We start from the raw sequence: 16,561 nt of genomic DNA, 5'->3' as shown, positions 1-16,561 counted from the left end.
CGCCTCTCTGTTAGTGTTTAAACACGATGTGGTGCCCGGTGATCAGTCTGTCCCATCCACATTCATGCCATAACGTCGTCCATTAACAGGGACACGGCCTAATTTACCGACCAGGGAGCGAGACACTGACCAGCATAGTGTGTCACACAGCATCCTCGGCTGACTGGTAACTGGGGAGGTGGAAGCAGGGATAAAAGGGCGCCTCTTTTCTGAAAGGGAGTCAGCTGGGGTGGGGGGGGGGGGGGGGTGCAGGGTGAGAGACTGGGTTGTAGAAAACGAAAGCATGGGCTTTCTGGGGACTTGTCATCCGCCCTTATTCTCTCCTCTACCCAGCCCCCACCCAGCTCGTCCTCCCACGCCCGGCTGACAGAACCGGCAGCATGGCTGCTGGCTGCAGGAACCCCCCTGCAAAAAAGCATCTCATTGTAGTTTTTGAAAATCCCGCATAAATGCAGCAAAAAAAAAAAAAAAAAAAGCAGTAATGTGTCTCAAAGCATCCATAAGAACATTATAATACAAGACAAGTATCCAGTGAAGTACACATTTAAGGGTCATAAAGTAAAGAATCTAAAGCAGTCGTTTCGTTGGGCATCCAGCACGAGACCACAGCAGAAACCTGGAAGGATATTTCTAAATGAGCGTTGGGGAAAAAAAAAAAAAAAAATTGAGTAAAGATACATTAAGGATCTCATTTGCCAAAGCGTCAACAGGACAATGGCGTTCTTGTTTTTGGAGCCCAGCCCTCGTTCTTCCTTTCAGAGCCCCGTTTCCACGGCAGCAGCCGCCCAGCCGGACCTTGGCTGTGGACACGGGTGGAGCAGCGGATTCAGGCGGCAGAGCTGCACAAAGGACCAGGTCTCTCCTGCGCTCCTCAGCACACGAGCAGGGCTGCCAGCACGTTCTGGGGGCAAGAAACATGCGGCCGGCGGAGGAGGTGACACCTCCATGCAAGTGAGAGGGGAGAACACTGCGGTGCAGGTGCGCACACCCTTGCATCGGACATGCATCGGACATGCACATGTGCGCGATTTGCATGTTTATAGACACTTCCAAGGGCATAAATTGCATGGGGACTCCTCAGTGGAACCAAATTAGTCAATATGGACAAATCAGTGTAGAAATCCATCCGCTAAATAGCCAATTTAGTTCTGATTGATTGACTGGTTGATTGATTGTGAGACCACCCAGTTTTCACTTTTAATGTCTCATGCTTCAGATTAAAAAACGATTATCCCGCAGGTTATTCAACTCCCAAGGTGGAAACTCATGCTGTTATTTTTACTCAAACTTAGACACCAAATACATGCTAACAGGCGTCAAACCACATTTCATCCATTCAGATATCGACTGTTCGCGTGGAAGTGGATAGACATTTACATTTGGGTAATTAGCCTAAAAGCTGCCAATAATTGTTCACGGAAGCCCAGGATACCAGTACTCTCCGTGACAACGTTTGCGTCACGGAGCCTGCGACAAGACCGTCAAGCCTCCAAATGATGTGTCGGTCACGGCAAGCCAATGATTTCATGGAGGAACAATGACGTGCTGGGCCAAGAAATGTCACTCACATGGCATTAACCCCACAAGACAGGAACTCAGCATGAAAAATTCTGAGCTTCAGGACCAGCTGTGCTAGGAATGTGTGTCAGTAAATGTGTAAATCTGAGGCGGTGTTTAAATATGGCAAAAAAAAATGAAGCCTGTTGTGTAACTTCTGGAATTACATAATGCTCTTTGAAGGCTAGGGTCACACTCGACTCACTACACTGTCAGAAAAGAGGAGTACCAATTTATGCCTTTGCTGGTCACTGGGGCTGTACCCTCAAGGTACCAATTGTATGCTAGCTGTAGGTAAATGTACCTTTTAGTCTAATTTAAGGTACAGAAATGGACTCTGAGGAACATCCCCAAGGTAGAAACAACATTAATGTACCCCAGCGGTACAAAGACGTTTCTCATAGTTCATTTCTGTATTTTAAAAGGTACAATTACCTACAGCTAATGGTACAATTGGCAGACCCTCGAGGGTACAGCCCCAGTGACAAGCAAAGGTACAATTTTTTTTTGACAGTGCATGGCACAGGAGATCGAGTGCGGGCAGGCATGTTAGGTCAGCTTGAAAAGCACCTCACATGTCTTTTCACTGTGCCATTCCGTCGGTGACCACACATTATACACCCGGAGATGAGTGAAAGTTCTCTCTCACGCCATCACAAACACTACGGCACAGGATCTAGAGCAGGGGTGCCCAACTCCAATCCTGGGGGGCCAGAACCCCGCACATTTTTGGGTTTCCCCTGATTTAACACACCTGATTCAACTCCTTGTGCTAATTACCACACAGCTCTTGAGCTGAATCATTTATGGTGGAACAGGGAAAGAACTAAGCTACACAGGGCTTCGGCCCTCCAGGACTGGAGTTGGGCACCCCTGATCTAGAGACAGATACAGCGTAATTATGGGGGCAGACTTTCTGGATAAGCAAATGTGGCACACAAAATGCAGCAACAGGCCCTGCGGACCTGGAGCAACTTATTTCACTGATTATCTCAATCCCGAGCAAGAAAATATCCTTAAAAAAAAGTATCCAGCAAGGGAACAGATGAGCCCGGCGATAGCAGGTCACTCAGGATGTATTCATCTATTCATGTGTTTTGCTTGGCAGCTCTCGCTCGGCTTACGAGGGGGGGGGTTTATACGTGTGCTGAATGGACGCAGTCATCGCATTGGGCAGAAGGCAGAACAGCCGTACAGTAGAACCCAGACGGGCCGAAACAAAAGCAGCTCGGACATCTGCAGCCGTCTGAATGGGGCGCTTCTCGTCCCCGTGTCCCGCAGGGTTTCACCGGGTCCGGCTTGGCCTGTGCCTGAGCACAGGGTTCCCCACCTCTCCATTACGCTCCTACAGGCACCCGCACGCACAACGTTCGTGGACAGACCTTCCCCCCACAGCAGAGCTGGAGGACCCACTGGAGTCCTGTTTCACGAAGAACATCAGAACATCTGGCACAACCCGTAGCATTCTATTCCGGCGTTAAGCCCGATGCTCTCGTGAGCACTTCACGCACAAATGAGAACAGGCAAGCTGTTTGTGAGCACGCTAGCAGGTGGACTACTTGCGTCAGGGTAAGGGAGCAGCTGATGGGACTGAGCAGCCCCCCCAACACTATGTACAGAAGAGCTGATTAAGCTACACAACCCAAATAAAGATAAGGTTCATATCAGACAAGCAGTGAACCCCATTTCAATGCATTTTATTTTGTATTTAATGTTGGCACTTGACAAAATGTGTGTTTCACACTCCAAAATCAGCCAGGCACCTCTCATATGGACATGGGCTGGAGTGGTGCAAACAAAACTATTTTTTTAACACTATTATGCCTAAAACAATCAAACAGCTACTGTAGAGCTGAGAGTTGGTGCACAGCACTTGCAGTCAGCCAATAACCAAAATGATACAGAAACCAAAAATGAGAGTACTTGTCTGTGCCTTTACTGGAAAAGGTGTGTGTTTTACTATTGATAGAGGAAGCAGTTCCTCCACACTATTGGTTGTGCTGCAGAGTTCTTGACTGGCTCACAACCTTCTGGGAACAGCTCATCCAACCACTGGCCTGCTCTTCGTCTTCGTCTGCCATCCCGTGGTTATGGTGCTGTGGCTATATTGGATGCTCTTGTTTTTTGCACTTGTTTAGTAGGAACCTGGTACTCGTGATGTTTTGATTTAAATAGCTCTTCAGTTAGGTTTTTTCCAGGCTTTTTCTGGTCAGTCACTGGTAGCAGAGCTGCACTCCTGGGCTCCTTGACAGCTGCATGGTTGTGATGTGTTATTTGCTTCGTGTGCATCGTTTTGGACAAAGGTCTCTACAAAATAAGTCAATGTGAAAAGGTAAATGCAGAACCACTCATAGACCATCAAGGTGTTTTCAGCTGCTGCGATTATGTGTCAAAACAGGAATGTTCCACTTGCATTTGTAGCTGAAAGCGTCAGCTTGCCTTCTGAGGCTATTCCGAGCCCATAGACGTTTTCACCCGTTTCCGGGTGAAAACACGAGCGACAGGAGGCCGGCCGCTTCACATTCAGCATCATACTCGCCGCTTCTCATCATTTTAAGTCAAGGGAGGTGATGTTACACTTATATAATTCCTTGGTAAGACCCCACCTAGAATACTGTGTGCAGGTTTGGTCACCATACCTCAAGAAGGACATTGCTGCCTTAGAAAAGGTGCAACGAAGAGCTACGAGAATGATTCCTGGTCTTAGAGGAATGTCTTTCTTTACACAGCGTGTAGTTAGATTATGGAATAGTCTTCCTGCTAGTGTAGTGGAAGCTAAAACCCTGGGTTCCTTTAAATCAGAGCTAGATAAGATTTTAACAACTCTGAGCTATTAGTTAAGTTCTCCCCAAACGAGCTTGATGGGCCGAATGGCCTCCTCTCGTTTGTAAATTTCTTATGTTCTTATGTTCTTATGTTCTGACGCAGTCAAAGAAACTTCACGTTTACACACTCAAAAACAAATACCCAAACCTAACAGTCCCAAACACTGGGTGTTGTGTTGAGTGGCAAGACAGCATAACAAACAGTGACAACAGATGATATCCACACTCAGCACCAATATCTTACACCAAAGTGCTAAGTTGGATTTGGTGGCCAGCACTTATAATTAGTCATGATTTTTAGATCTGACACATTCATGACCCATTGATAAGGAATTACCCAAAAGGAAATGCCATCAAGGTAACTGAGGCTTAGTCACACTTTGAAAGGAACGTTTTTCCACAAACCAGCAAGCTGAGCTTTCATGTCGCCAGAATCACACGACGCCTTTATGCTTTCGTTCCATCCAGAGTTTACCAACATGCCGCGTGGAGAAAAAGCAAAAATCGTTGAAAAAAAATGCTGCTCATAGTAGAGGCCAGGAGCAGGTTATGATGCTGCATCTAAACAGCAGCAAAGGACTGTTTCTTTGCAACGTTGTGCGTTACTGAGTGAACTACTAAGTCTAGACAGTCAATGCAGCAATTAGCATCAATCTATTAAGAAATCACAGGACAAAAAGTGACATGACCTGTTGTAAACTTTTGATAGTCTGTTTCATTCCTTGTGCTGTAGTCCTACATTCTTCTAACATCTTCACAATCTTGATGATCTTATCTCAAATGTTACCAAGCATGAGGTAATGCTTAGGAGCTCCAAATGAAGAAAGGGGTCTTTTATCAATCCTTTCAGCCCTGAGAAGCAGTAATGATATCACCCCCATCACCACCAATGGAGTAGACCCTTGCACAGGAAATGACATCAGAAGGACAAAAAAAGCAGGACACATGACTTGATGAGTCCTTGTCACAACTTGCCCTGACAAGGCTGCCAACTCTCACGCATTGTGACACACTTTCTGATTCACACAAGAAATCTTATGGCAAATCTATACTATTCCATTATAAATCTACAATTAGCTACATCAAAAGCGTTGGGGTAGATTGCAAACTCTACAGACTATTTACAAGGTTATAAAACTACTGAATACATGTAAATGAGTGTGCAGACTTGTCTTGATCTGAAAATCTCATGCCAACCAGCTGATGAAAGTTGACAACCCTGCCCTGAAGACTACACACAGCAACCCCTGATCTGAGTGAGGTTTGCTAGTTTAGATTAGAGGAAATACATAAACGGGAGAATACAGCAACAGGACTAATAATCTGAATAATCTGAATAAGAGCCTCTTGCTCAGAAATATTCACAGAAGAATTCAGGGAAGTGCTAATTGGCAAAGGTGCACTTCTGTTTCAGTAGAAGTTCCACAAAAGTAATGATCGGAAGGGCCAGATGCAAAGAAAAAAAAAGTCGGCCTTTGGAACACAAGCAGCATGTAACTGTATACGATCTGGATATACTTGCTGAGCACTGAATGATGCAAGAAAGACTAATCTGTCCTGGTGAGTACTCCAAACGCATGTCAAAGAAAACCAGCACATCACTCAAATTCTATATAGTTATTTGGCTGTGCAATTAGCCATAAGAATGGAGAAGATACAAGAGTTTTGACAAGGATTTGACATCTGATTTCCTGACTTACACATTGCATGAATGAATTGTGTGTGCATATATTGGTTTGATTAGTGCCCTCTGAGCACATGTAAACCAAGATCTGGGAACTGTCACGCTGTTATGGGACGGATTTGTTTCTCTTTCTCGGGTCCCTGATGTTTCAAAAACTAAATAAATCACCAGCAAGGGGAGTCAGAAAATTGTAGCTAGCTGGTTAGCAGACTATGCTGCTTCAGCATCTCCTAAGTGACTTTATGGCTTGAGTGGTGGTAAACAGCATTGTTCAAACTGCCCAAATGTCTCACAGCAAAAGCACTTGCCTGTCAATAACTTAACGAGCTGAACCTGCACATCTCTTCCCTTAAGGCAGCATTTCTCAATCCGGTCCTCAGGGACCCACAGCCGGTCCTTGTTTTTGCTTCCTCCGAGCTCCCTGCCAGACAGTCCACATTTTTGCTCCCTCCCAGCTCCCTGTAGGAGCAAAAATGTGGACTGTCTGTGGTTCCCTGAGGTCCGGATTGGGAAACACTGCCTTAAGAAGTTACGCAGTCAGATAGCAAAAGGAGATGGAGAGCATTCGAGGCTCTTATCTAGCTGCACTTACTCGTTTTCCTTCAAGCTGAACCATAAATACATTAAATCACCAGTAGATCCAAAGGGCTACATAACCTGCTGGCACAGAAAACCGCCCTTAAGGTTGTTTTGAGTAGCAACATGTTGGTCGAAAGTGAAAAAGTGAGCAGGGAAAAAAACCCCATTTAGCATTTCTTCATTTTAGCACAGCGCATCAAACAAAGTGATTGAAACCACATTAACTTCTGCTATGCAAAGCGATAAACTTCCTACAATATAGGGTTCAGCAAACAAAAATGATTCTGGACACAAACTACTAAAGTACGGGACACTCAAAATTGATTGCTTCCCAATATCTATCCATTCATCCATTTTCTATATTGACTTCTCCTGCTCAGTGTCGCCGGGGGTCCAGAGCCTATCCAGGCAGCTACAGGGAATAATCCAGGATGGGGCACCAACCCATCACAGTATGACCATTTGCCTGTACATCAATATTCCACAATATTTTTTTATCCACTGGAAGGCTGATGTGACACTGGGACTGGGGTTATGATGCCAGTACAGAACCAAGAAAATCAATTCCACCATTTCAATATACAGTGAAATACTATAGGAAGGAAAGCCATCTCGATCCAAATGCTGACACAAAAGTAACAAGGGATAAAAGCAGAAAAGATGCATGTGGGAATTTGGAGACGGTTCCTAAGCTCTTCCTATTTCAGGACATTTAAACAGGTTTTCAGGCCTCTATGCCCTAACGCTAAGAATTGTTGGGAAACAAATAATTCAGTATTACAAAAGCGACCCTCTGTCAATGATCAAATGTTCCTCGCATTTGGAAGAAGTGTTAGAGATGAATACTTATGATAGGCTATTTAGGTATCATTGCCATCCTAAAACAAACCCATCCCCCAAGAACGGTTAATCAAACAGAAAGTGACAAAGCAATTATCTACACAATTTCCAGTTGCCATGGCAGTGCATTCTTCACTTATTAAAGGTTGGCTATTACTGTTGAATCGGCAGATTGTTGGAATTGCTGACCACACCCCCCGCACAAACACACACTGGTACCAGCAATTCTTTGCCGATAAACCGCAATAAACAGCCTCTAATTTGCCTAAGAATATGACCACATTGCAAGAAACTGAGAAGAGGAACATGCATTATTGCAAACAAACAAGAGTTCCATAAACACAGCAAAAAATTTGGCCCAAGTCAAAAATGGAGACGCGTCATTATCATGATAGAACGTTGCGCAGAAGTACCGCTTCCAAAAACCATTATGTACAAAACATTTGTGGCTCCAGTTATGCAATTGAAAAGGCAATGACCTTTTCAGCAGTAGAGGATTCATTATGAATGAACAAATAAAGCATGTTATGCCTCCTCCTCTACTTTGATTTAAACTGGTCAAGTTTCCATTTGTGTCCTTGCTCTTGGGTAGTCATCAGGATAGATATCTTGGGCAGGATTTGTACACTTAGATCATGGTCTGCCCTCAACTGCATTTAGGGGGGGGAGAGGGAGAGAGGAAGAGAGATTTTGCACATATTACGTACCCATAGCAGTAGAAATTCTGTTGCACCACAAATCATTTTCCTGCTTTTTGTGGATGTGTCCACATCCTTCCTAAAGTGGGACCACCAAAGATATATTCTAGCAGAGGTCCTGCTGTAGCATTGCAGAGCCTCTATGGGAATTCCCTAAACTGGTCCGCCAATGAAAGGTTTAAGACATACATGCATCCCACAGCAAGGAGACGTTTCCCAACTGCTCTCACTCCCTTAAGAGGAGCTACTTAAAAACGTCAGCATCCCGAGTAATGGTCTGCATCCCATCATGCAACACTTCTCTACCATGACGGGCATGACGACGTTCCAATCCACAGAGTGTGCAATATAAACACGCGATTTCAGGAGGATGAGGATGACTTCACCCATCTTTCCAGGGCCCCAACAAAACGCCAGACCTCAAACCCTCTGAGCTTCTCTCAAGCCACCAAAAGAAACTCCAAGAAAAGCAGATTTTGCCCCCCAACCAGACAAGGCGGACGCTGTAGTGATGGTGCAACGGAGAATCTGGCAGGCGGGTTCCAGATTGGGCTCTGCACGTACGTAGCCACCTACATCTCCATGTGTAAGAGAGGATTATGAAGGACCTCCACATACAGTCTCAGGACAATTACCTCTAAGAAAACGCAGCACCTGGAGAGGTCTGATGAGCTTCTTTACATAACATGTAGTGAATAAATAAGGTTCAGCACGAAAGTCCTCAAATGTCAAGGATTAGCAGCGAGAAATAATTACTTTAGAAATCCCTCACTTCATTAAGGTTTATGAAGATCCGAAAAAGGTCAGCATAAAATCATCTAAAATTGGACTGAAAGTTTCATGCACACCAGGCTTACTGAACATTCTGTACTATTGACTGTAAAAGAAATATAGTCAGGCTAATGCAAATTTTTCCAATATTTGGTGAAAGTGGACTTTAACAACTGGCTTTTTAATAAAGATGGTAACTTGCCACAGAATTTCTCCAAAATGGTGGAACATAAGTACACACAAGTACACACAATTTAACACAATTTAAAAAAAAATGACAACAACACAATGCGAAACAGGACCTCATTTTTGGTGGCGTTCTTGCCATTCTGTGATTAACAGGCATTGCCAGCATAGTTTCAATGCCGCAGTTCTAACCTTGTCTGCAAAAGGCAAGATACATGAGCCACTTGCTTGATTAAGTAATTCCTCTGGGTTTAAGATACTGGAATATTTTCTGCTATTCACTGCCTGCTCTTTCAATGACAGAAGCCATTTGAAGAATCGATGAGAGGTCAACTTGAATTTGCCTTTGGATTTGATAATAATAATCAAAGTACAACCCACATCAAAAGGAGACTTAACGGAGTACAGACATCCCTGCGCTGTGACATTTTTGCATACTTAGTATTATGATTAAATGTGAGCCAAATCTAATTTTGAAGTTTTCTACTCTATACAGGTTTAATCCCTTCAGCTAGATAATGTGACTGCATCCATACTGACATACCCATCTGCCAGCAACAAAACACTAAATAAAAGGTAGAAATTAATGTATAATGATTTGAACTGCATATCACACCAAAATCATAATTGTGGGTAGTTTAGGATCAGTTGCCAGAACATTCAAGGGTATAAACTGGCAATTTATGGTCAATGTTAATGCTTCCAGATATAGATGCAGGCAGCTGCTGGAATTTGCTATCTTTTTCAAAATATTGACTTCTACCTATCGATTTGCATGCCAAAGTAAACAATAAGACCATAATTATTTTTAGGTACTGCTTTGTACACCATTTGAAACATGATAGTATGGATACACCAACAAATTATAAAAGAATATTGTATAATATACATCAGATTTAATTAAAATTCTATTAAAATTAATGAATCCTATATTAATAAGACTGGGCATATAGAAAACAAAATGCCATTTATGGGCCTTACACTCCTCCTGTAAGGCCTCAGCTGATAGAGATGGAGAAGCAGCACAGGCAGCAGCCCGGGTTCGAAACCTTACTCCTAAGGGAATGTGCATTCAGCCTTATGGCCAGCAAAAAAAGTTATTTTTTGTTTAAAGGATCAGTCCTTATTGTCGAGTACACTGGTGCACTCAACGATTACTTCAGACTCGCGTCACATGAGTTTTCTAATGTCACACGTCTCTTCTGACAGGACCCAGCATGAGATCTGGGCTGCAGGACGGTGTGAGTGCGCTAATGTTCTTGTAGCCAGTCAGTTGTACTGACATCAGCTGTTGGCAGAACACAAATACCCTCTTGGCGAAGAGGGTACAGGGAATACCTCAAAGCAGCTGTCGGCATTGCATTGTCACTTTTACAGTTACAACAATAATGGGAAGTATATTTAACCTTGTTTGACTGAAACACGTCACACGGACACACCAGCGTGCATACAGACATGTGCAGGAAAGCTGCACATATGAGTTTCCGTTTTTCCTTTCATGGCCGCGCCCCTGTCCCCCGATTGGCCTAGAAACAGGAATTCTTTAGAACTTCTTATGCAAGAGGAACAAATGAACCCCTTCATCTGTCGCCGAGACCAACAAACCGGTTACCGGGCGGCTCCAATGTGGTGAATTTGAATGTGTCACTATTTGATGCAATTTCCCTCCACTTTCATCGTTCAGCTGAATAGGGTAAGCTCCCCCCTCCCCTCAACATGCCAAAAAAAATACATATTTTTAGAGGCACAAACTACAAATTTTATTAACAGTTCCATTTTCATGTTCAAAACCACAACTTTTAAATACTTTACTTCCAGAAAAATAAAGAATACGAAAATACTCAAACTGATTGGGATGATCATACTCACCATACGTATTATATTTCACGGCACACGACAAAAACAAGATTACATTTCAGAGGATGTCTATAAAGGAGGAACGAAGGACACCTTACACCTGTGTATGGGCAACTTGGAGAACCAAAACGCTAAAAATATCTATCCATCTTCCATCTGTTTGTCCTGGACAGGATCGGAGGCGAGCCTGGAGCCTATCCCAGGCAGGATAGGGCGCAAAGCTGGGGTACACTCTGGATGGAGGGCCAGTCCAGCATAGAGCACATATCCAAACACACAAATCACATATTACAGGCAGTGTAGAGACACTATTGAGCATAACTGCACATCTCTGCACTGTGGCCTCTACCACTCTCCTATCAGTAAGGGACCAGGGCGAGACTCAGTGCCTGCGACCGGTAGGTTGCTGGTTTGAATGCCAAGGTCAGCAGAATTAATCTAGTATAGGGAAAAGGGGTTTCAAGAATCCAAAAATCTACACAAATCTTAACAGTAAACTGCAGTTTATTCCACCTTATTTAACTGCAAAAAATTGCAATCAACATCAACACATTAGACTGTGTTTTTAGCATCTGCAGATGGGTGGGTCCTGCGTATCAGAGACCCGTGGCCAGACGGAGGCGCTGGACAGTCAGAAGGGAAGATGCTGTCTCACCCACTCGACACGGACTGACAGCCTCAGAAAAAAAGAGAGAGATCCAGCACATGCACTGAAAGGCAATAAATCACAACTTCCTCACATGGCAGCAGAAAAGTGCAACACAATCCCAAAGCACACAGTGCGGCATGACTCCCCCAGAGCTGCTTACGCGGGAGGGGAGATAAAAGGTGCTGTGCAGGCATCTGACAGGAGGAAAGGCATCCAGAGCTTGCAGCACGAAGCAGAATGCAAACAGGAAACCAAGTGGTGGCACCAGGAGCAGGAGGCATCATTACAGAACACGGCTGACTGAACACAAACTCTGTGCCCGTGATCGGAAGGTCACTGGTTCGAATCCCGGGGCCGGCAGACTGGCATGCTAGCTGACCCTGCACCCTGACCCCCAAACTTGCTCTCACCTCTGTGTGTGTCCATGTGTCTCAAGGAGGGCAAGATGGGACGGGTGAAAAGACTCATGAGAATGAGATCTGCCTTGTACAAGCTTGCTGTGGAGCTCCGAAACACTGTTGTCGAATTCCATGTTTGAAACCCTGCTCATTTGTACCCGGATTCAGGACCACAACACATGACCATCATGGAACTGCATTCGCTCACCCCAAACATGGAAGTTACTAAACACATAATCTAACTGTCCGCAGCTACAACAAAACTCAAAAACAGGTCTGCAAGTACTCCCTACCCATACCTCGCAATGTCCCAAACATCACATACTCAGCGACTAGCTACAGACAGCTACAGCGACTAGCCTCAAAGCAGTATTTTATAAAACCATTGTGATTTATATTAACTAAGAAACTATTCCCAGGTTGATTAATTATACATGTGTTTTTACAACAAATACACGCACACAGTAGGCGCGGAGAACTTTATAAAATATTCAGCAGCAACATGCAACCCATCCAGATGAACCAAGTCATTTGCGCGTGCTTTCAACTTAATGGGTGTCTACGGAAGTACTTTAAAAGTTACTAATAACAACAAATAAATCAATCGCATTGTCGAAATTACGTTTGTGACTGTAAAAGCACTGCAAAATAAACTTGACCAAATGATCTGTAATGTTTTGTTCACGTTTTAACCCCAAATAGCATATACGGATTACTAATTCTTAATACACTTAACACAAAATAAATGTCCGTTAATGGAGTTTGCACAAAAAACAATGCAACTAATAAAGAATATGCTTACGACGACACATCCCTGCGCCCACACACAAACATATTAGTGCAACTGCTTTTTCAGTAGGTGAGAAAAACATTTAAATGCAATAAGTGCAGAAAAGATGACCATCTTCGAAATGAAAGACATGGATGAATTTAAGTCTGTGTGTCCAGAAAAACAATAATGTTACGTTTGCCAACATGTCAGTACAATGCAATGTAAAAGTGGCATTAAAAGAAAAGGATTTAAAAATCCATTATAATTCAAAGATTTAAGCAGTGCATTGTGACACGTGCAGTACACAATGAAATTGTTATTTTGTTCTGCACGACAAGCTCAAAGAAGCACATAAGTCCCCGGTTAGCGCCACGACGGCGACGTCTGACTGAACTGCGCGTCGCGATGCAACCTGTCGCGCAGCCACCACAGGTGGAGCGATCCCTGCAGGCCGGGGACGCAAACGCAGAAGTCAAAAGGCGTGCAGTCTGCAGCAGCAGCAGCACACGGCGCAAGTACCACGGACTCCAGAAACCGTGCTCATCTTCAGGGCTGTTTTAAAGACAGGCAGAGACATGTCTGCTTTATGCCTGGATCAGCGACGGCAGAACCGCATATTAAACATGCGCGGTCTGGTACTCCGGTGCCGCTAAGACTGTGACGGCGAACGGTCCCCCACCCCACGCACACATTACGTTAAACCACCCCGTTCGTTTTAACCGGGTAACTGTGGCTAACAAGATGAATACACTATATTAACAGGGGGGAAATAATATCCCAACCATATTCATGTAGTTCTGCCTGATCACTGATTCGGAGCAATTAACTAATGGCGAAATCAGGGCAGCGACTGTTTTCACTTATCTAACAATGCCAATGGTTGAGGGTTGAGCTGCAATCAACCAGAAATAATGCGTGAGAATGAATGAACTGGCAGGCGTCCGGAGAGCCAGTAATATTGCAAACGTGCCGGTATCTAGAATAAAACATTTAATGGTTCACTCGAAGATACCAAAAGCGCACGGCGGACCCTCGCATCCCTAAACCAAATAAAGCGCAGGAAAGATTCTGCTACATTACAACAATACTGTAATTAATAGAACCTGAGTCTTACCGGAATTTGTGCCGCCCTTTATTGTATCCCCGTGCAAATCCAAACGCAGATAAAATGTTATCTTCACCTGCCGTGTAATCGGGCAGATCCTCGGCGGACGTGCTCAGCTTCCCCGATGCATCGGGCTATGGCACTGACACAAATGCGGGTATGTTGGCGAAGATGGCGATTCGGCGCCGCAGGAGCGGTACTGGCTATGCAGCCGTTTTTTTTCCTCCTTTTTTTGGAGGAATTGAACAGAAAGAAATCACTTGCTTGCTATCAGGGAGGAGGAGGGGACTCGGCAGGGAACACTCCCACTGTGAGTGCTTGGGAAAAGCGCCCTCTGTGGTCAGTCCGGGAATGGCAGCCTCATTGTTACATTGCGCTGCAAAATTCCACCCCTTGTCCGGTCCCATTTTCTAAATGAGTCAATAACACAAGTGAACGCAGATACATTTGTTAAAAGATTGTAAAGAAATCCTAAAAAGCACAAACTCCCCATTCACAAATCCCAGACCACAGAGGTGGCCTTTCATATTTAAAATAACTATGGTGACTTTGAAGTAGGCCTTTGAAGTAAATCTGGCTCTTTTGCCTTTCTTGACCTGACCTTAGAATCATCTCAATTGTCTGACATCTGGACAAGCCTGTCAGCCTGGGAACTACTTAGCTGTCTTCTAACACTCCATCTCTTCATGTTCACATGTAAAGGCTTTCTACACTTTAATAACGAACTGTGCAAAAATTAAATGAAGTACGCCCAGTTAAAATGTAAAAAGATAGTGACCAACATTACGATCATTCTTAATCAGGCCTAAGAAATGCATTAAATCAGAATGTATTTATAACTGGGTTTTTAATGTGTGCAAACATAGCCTGTTGTTTGTAGCGCTTTCCATTCATCACTGTTTAATTCAAATAAAATCAGTGTGGTCTCCCTGAAAGCCTGTTTGGGTCACATTAACCAGGCACTCAGGGTACCCCTACCCCCTCATCATCCCGGCTTTTCAGACTCTCTCCTTCAAATTTTTGCTCCCTCTCCTCAATATTTAGTTTCTTCCATTGCAAAGAAATGCTTCTCTTGGAGCCAGAGAGAATAACCTATGGTTTTCTGGATACTGGAGAGATGAGCCACTGATTGCTTTGGGTTGATAGATAGGCTACGTTGGACAGCAGATATGCAGATTCAGTGTCTGGAAATAGTGGTTAGTATGGCATTTTTTATATTGGGATCACATGTTTCCATGCATTAAACTTTGTTACCATTCTTATACAGTGTGTTTTTTGCTTGAATTTTCATTTTTGAATATAATGGCTTAGCATAATTGTGGGGACCTGTCAAGATGAACTAGACAGTAGTACCGGTCTGTTGGCCTAATTTATTACATGTGGTTATGGCAATCTATATAGTTTTCCTTGGGGTCTGTGATGTGCTTTATTTCACTTAAGGGACACATGGTTTCAATGAAGTTTTGCTGCTGGACTTTGGCTAAAAGAAAAAAACACATCCTTCCAATCCTCAAATTAGAATTGGAACCTCGTAACATATGAATTTTAAAATCTGTCATGACACATAATACTCTGCTTGCCTTTGAATTTGTTTACTAATAAAATAACTTATTTTGAATTTCATGATGTTTGAAAGTGTATTTTTATATGACAGTGTGAGTATATATATGTCTGTATCCATTTTGAAGAACTTATGATGGGTAAAAATTACGTTGGGTACATAGGCCTACATACCCAAGTTAATCTATATAAAATGAAGCTTAATCCATCTATCCATTTTCCAAACTGCTTATCCTTCTGGGTTGTTGGGGGTCTGGAACCTATCCTGGAAGTGTGAGTGTGCCTGGACTGGGCACACTCACACAACCTGATCACACAGGCTCCCCTATGGGCAATTTAGTAACTACAATTAGCCTCAGCATGTCTTTGGAGTGTGGGGGGGGGGGAAACTGGAGCACCTGAAAAAACCCCATGATGACATGGGGAGAACACACAAACACCACACACGTAACCCAGGTAGAGACTCGAACCCAGGTCCCAGAGGTGTGAGTGCTAACCACTGCACCACCAAGCCACCCCTTTAAGCTTAATCAATTACGTTTATTAAATTAAGTGTTATGGGGGACACAAAAAAGTTTTAAGGCACGCATTTAAAAAAAAAACCAATTTAGTGCATTTTATTTGTAAAATAAAATAAACCGCTAAGAAACAGTATTATATACGCTGAATGATAATCCTTTTACATCAGCGTTACGTTATTGCGCGCTCATATTAGTAAATATAACTGCTTTTCTGTTTAAATTCTTGCTGCAAAACAGGGGGCCCCTCTGTCATGTTTCTGCTCCCACGCCTTCTGTGGACTTTGCAGCTTCCTGTGGTAAACAGGGTTTTAAAACGGCTTCCCCTCCCAGGCCGTGTGTTGCAGCCTCGCAGAGAAATGCAGTGCCAAGCCGAAGGGCTAAGCGCGACTCGGAGAGCATCCTGTTTCCAGAAATATTTCCGATTTCCATGCTCCCGGGTGGCTCTTGGACACATTCGCTGAGGGATCTACTGGCCAGATTTTTTGCGCAGCTAATCAGCCGGTGTCTTCCTATGCCAACGCTCTTGTGCGGATCATGACCCCAGCACATGGAAGGATGA

At 43.9% G+C, this 16,561-nt stretch overlaps 1 protein-coding gene across 1 annotated transcript in view; it reads right to left on the bottom strand.

Annotated features, from left to right (window-relative positions):
- Nucleotides 1-14,226, bottom strand: part of cdc42se2 (CDC42 small effector 2) — a 31,672-nt gene extending 17,446 nt beyond the window's left edge. The window contains exon 1 of the mRNA XM_023806640.2: nt 13,931-14,226. The gene's annotated coding sequence lies outside the window, so the exon portion shown is untranslated. The remainder of the gene's footprint in view (nt 1-13,930) is intronic.
- Nucleotides 14,227-16,561: the final 2,335 nt, after the last annotated feature.

The sequence above is a fragment of the Paramormyrops kingsleyae genome, chromosome 7 (assembly GCF_048594095.1).
Source record: "Paramormyrops kingsleyae isolate MSU_618 chromosome 7, PKINGS_0.4, whole genome shotgun sequence".
NCBI classification, from domain to species: domain Eukaryota; kingdom Metazoa; phylum Chordata; class Actinopteri; order Osteoglossiformes; family Mormyridae; genus Paramormyrops; species Paramormyrops kingsleyae.
Note: the sequence above shows the minus strand (reverse complement) of the source record. Positions and strands in the feature narration are given on the sequence as shown.